The sequence below is a fragment of the Fulmarus glacialis genome, unplaced genomic scaffold (assembly GCF_000690835.1).
Source record: "Fulmarus glacialis isolate BGI_N327 unplaced genomic scaffold, ASM69083v1 scaffold19776, whole genome shotgun sequence".
NCBI classification, from domain to species: Eukaryota; Metazoa; Chordata; class Aves; order Procellariiformes; family Procellariidae; genus Fulmarus; species Fulmarus glacialis.
This window is the reverse complement of record NW_009220245.1, coordinates 14,170-18,892: the sequence shown is the minus strand read 5'-3', so window position 1 is coordinate 18,892 and position 4,723 is coordinate 14,170.

Here is a 4,723-nt window from a genome sequence, read left to right as displayed (position 1 = left end):
GAGGTTTTCAATCTGGTGATCAGCCTGTTTCGCCTAACCAACATAGATCCCACAGGTCTGCTTCTGCCTTAATAGCTGGTTCCCCCCCACCCCAACTCTGGCTTTATTTTGTGGATTCAGGCTTTCATGGTGCACAACAGGGAGCACATGAGGATGCAGTAAGGGTTTTCTTCTCACACCAGCCCCAGCTTGAGAAACAAGACTTGTGTTAGGGCTATCAGCAAGTTTCCAAACCGACCTGCTGCCTCAAGCTGGAACCTCCAATTGCCATGGGTGAGGACAGATGAACCCCCACTGCTGCTGAACGAGGCCAGACACACTCAGTGGGTCTGCAAGGGGAAGGTGACTTCCTTCCCATGGAGGGGTGGCACAGGGTGGAGGGAGGCTGTCGTCCCTCTGCCACCTCCAGGCAGCTCTTCAGGCCAAAAGCATCCCACCACACCAGGCTCAAGAGACTTGGGGGTGCACAGAGTTTACCAGTGATCTTGGGTGAGAAGCAGCTTTTTACCTCGACAAAGTGGCGTGGCTCTGTGGCAAGATGAAAGCTGTTCGGGCACGTTGTGTGCACAGCAAAACTGCAATTTCTGCATAGTAGCTATTCTACTCCAAAGCTAAACTTGACATGAATTAAACTTAAAACCATAGCCAGGTGGAGTCATTTCAACCCAAGTCTGAGCTCTGTGCTGCCATACCTCTTTATTGCTACCCCATTAGGCTCTCTTGAAGTTAGCTCAATTGCATCTACCCTCCAGCCATAGGGAACCTCAGCTGTGTTTCACAGCCATGACTGCAACCTGACCATCTCGCCCAGCCTCCAAGCTGTCTGTGTATGAAGGCGAGGCAGAGAGAGTGGAGTCATTTCAACCCAAGTCTGAGCTCTGTGCTGCCATACCTCTTTATTGCTACCCCATTAGGCTCTCTTGAAGTTAGCTCAATTGCATCTACCCTCCAGCCATAGGGAACCTCAGCTGTGTTTCACAGCCATGACTGCAACCTGACCATCTCGCCCAGCCTCCAAGCTGTCTGTGTATGAAGGCAAGGCAGAGAGATCACCATCAACACCATTTGCTCCCTGAGGCCTGGAGGCCAGATTTGGGTAGGGTGATACGGTTAGCTGGAGATGCAGAAATGCCCACAGCACTGGTGTCATTCACACCTTCAAACAGCAGCCTGGTCCTAAACAGTTTTGGGGAGGTGACTGTGTAATACCTATACACAGTCCTGCAAGTCATTTCCCTTGGCCCCAGGGTCTACTTGCAGATGACCGATCAACCTGGTGTGTTATTCCTTAGCACTGCTCCAAGACGGTTCACAAACAGAAGGCGTACCTTCTCCGTGTACTTCCCCCTACTGCTAGTTTCCTGCTATTTTACTTTTTTCTAACTTCACCATTTCACAAGTCCTTCCTATGCAAATTTCTGCAAGTTACTCATTGCCCATCAGCAGAGACAGTAAGGGAATGTGTCCTGAAGACTCTGCTTCCTTTGCAACTGAGACTTCTTCAAACATGTACTTAATCTTTTGTTCCCAAGATGTCATACCGACCTGAATAGACCCATGCAAGGAAAACATTGCAGTGGACTAAAAAAAAAATCAACAGTACTGGATCCCAACTTTTCTTTTGTTCTCTGCTTTTGACCGTGTTACATCATGCACTGCCATCTCCTGTGCAGCAGTTACCTGTCACAGAAGACACTTTGTTCACGTATTTGAGGCCAAGTTCTAATCACCGAATGTAATAGGGCAAGATGAGTGATAGATTGACACAATTAATTTTCGTGTTCCCACTAGTAACATTGATTTTAGGGCATTCAGTCTTTACAAGTCCCTGAATGCAAGGGAAAACTTGGCTCTGATCTTTTCAGTAAAGGTCAAAAGGGTGCTCAGCTCTTCATATGGGAGCTCAGCTGTTCATATGCCCTTCAAGGTTTTGAAGTCTGCCCCACTCACATGAATCTAGGAACTGCCACTCTGACTGCATTTGCTCAGGGAGGACCCACTGAGAAGGTCGTGTGGACACATCTGTGGTACTACTTGAACACTCAAAACTTTCCTGAGCCTGCCTGTTTGCAGAGCACATGTAGAGCTTGAGTTTCACTGGCTGTTGAACTTCTAAAGACTGGCTTCTAGCACTCAATCCTTTTCCATCTTGATCTGACAGGGACTGATGGTGGCCAGCCCTCTGATTCGTTCCTGCTGTACTAGCCCTTACACTGCACCACCAGCCCTCACTAGCAGGATATCTATCTACCCTTACCATCCCAATCCAACTGGAAAGACACCAGTCCCATGAGAGCAGCCATGAACAATCAGTGGATGCATGGGAGACAGGTCCCACCCAGCCTTTACACTGATGGAAGATTCTCAGAAATGAACCAGTCTGAAGGAGTCTCTTCTAGCCCTGCTTATGGCAACACCGGTTGTGTCCTGGCTTATGGTTTGGGGCCTCCAGTTTGGGATCTGGCCTGATTTTTCTCCAGGCAGAGAACTCCAAAGTGCCACGATGCTCAGTGAGAGGGTGGAGAATGTAAAATGCTGTTACAGCAGCCTGCGAAGGCTGGCTTCATGGTTCACATCAGGTAAGCATAGCCCAGCTTCAAAGAAACTGAGGACAGAGAAATATCTAAGGTCCACACAGTTTACAGCCTCAGCCCCTCTGAGGGAAACTCTGACATCTGATGCACCTTCCCCACACACAGTCTTCATGACCTGCATGTCTCCAACCTTCACTTCCATAAGAGCACAGAGACTTTTTAGGACAGCCCCAAACACATGACCCACCACCATCTCCTTTCCCAAGTCCCTATCTAGTTCCTCAAAGCCCCATTGCCCTCAGCCTGTTGTGTGTGTCTTACGTACAGCCATTTTCCCACATCTCATTTGCAGACAAACCCATTATATATCTCTTTTGAGACAGAACAGCTTCTCAAAGATGCATTTTCTTCCAAGTATAGACATGCATGCAGATGTCCTCCCCTCCACCACACCTTTCTGAAATAAGGACCCCAAATGGGGAAACCAGAGTGCTTTAGGCACACAAGCAGGTGGAATCCGGTAACAAATGGAGAAGCAGATTATTTTCAAATCCAGCCTAGATCCCCTCTTGCAGCATCCAACGCAAACTGCTGGGCTCACCAATCTGCTGACCGGGGATGCTCCCTGACTCCGTATCCCCCCATGCATCCATCCCTAACGCTCCCTGACTCCATATCCCCCAGCAGACCTTTCCCTGTCCCCAGGCTGCCCAGTCCTGCCCCATCCTTTCCTCTCCACCCCTCCTCTGTACCCTGCTGGTGAACAATGCCCGTCCTAAATAAACCACCCCGCAAGCAGGTGAGCGACCGCAACAAAGCAGCCCTGCTATGCACGGCATCCCCGCTCGCGAGCCAAGCCGGGAGATTCACCTGTGCGGCCCAGACAGTGAAGAATTGTTTGGAGCAAAATACTGTGCAATCAAGTGGAGATAGCAGAGGCAATGGGGTCAGGCAGGCTGCCTGGGGCATCTTTCATCTCCGACTTCGGGAGGTGGGGTGTAAAGTGCGCGCTGGCCAGGCCCGAGGTGGGCTCAAAGGCAGCCTTGTTCTGCCAGCTATCTGCCATCTCTCTGATGTCACACGTTTCATTTGGGCAGCTCACTTCAAAGATCCCCTTCTCGTGCTCCCTCCCTCCCCTCGCCCCTTTCTCTCTTCTGGGTTTGGAGGGATAATAGCCCAGCTTTCCAAAAAGTGTTTTGCTGTGCAATTAAAAAAAAAAAATCAAAGATGCTTAAAGAGCAGCTGCCCAAGTTAACCCAGTTTAAGCAGGGCAGGGCTGGGACAGCCACCGGGAAACTAAGGTCTTTCACTCTTCTTCCCTTTCATGCTCAAGATCTCTACAAGCGGCAGCAAATCTGGGCCTATCCTAGCTTCCCCAGCACCCCAAATCCTCCTCCATCGACAAGGGGCTCCCCTTTGTATCTGCATCCACTATACATTTGCTACGGGGACCTCCGTGTCCTAAGTCCTACCAGCCACACATGCAGCCCCAAGCAGAGGTCCAGTTTTGGCTAGAGTTTCTAGTGCAACTGTAAACCCCCCCTTGAACGATATCAACCACCACCTTGGCATGCCCATGGCAGCATCTACCTCCGCAGCACTTGCTGGGTGCCTTGAGGCACGTCTGCAGGCAGGAGGCCAGAATAGCAGCCATGATGTGTTGGCCATGCCAAGACAAGACATCTTGCTCAGCTGCAGCCTCTTGTTGAACAACTGTATCTCTGCCAAGCTACACAAACTTGTCCAATGCTGCACAAGAGAAAGATGGCATTTCAAAAGGCTAATAAGACTCTGGATGCAGATTGCCTACTGGGAGAACGTGCATCCCAGTAAGCAAAACCTAAAGAGCAGAACGTATTCAGATACAGCCTGAGAGAAAGACCCTGGCCAAAAGCCATTTCCAGTTTTTGTCCTGAGCATGCAAAACCTCATGTGCCCTCAATTAAGTACCTGGTGACTTCTGTCATCTGGTTTTTGAGTTTAGGGAGTTTGGCAAAGGCAGTTTCAAGCTTCTTTCCACAACTGGCAAGTGTAGCAAACATCACCTTGCACATACCATGCTTCCAGAAGCAGGGGATTTAGAAGGTGGAAAAGAAACCTGTGGGAGGTGTGCTCTGAGGATGTGGAAGAGGGCTGGTACCCAGCACGGGCCCAGGGATCCCAGAGAGAAGCCGTTTAAGTTGCACCAC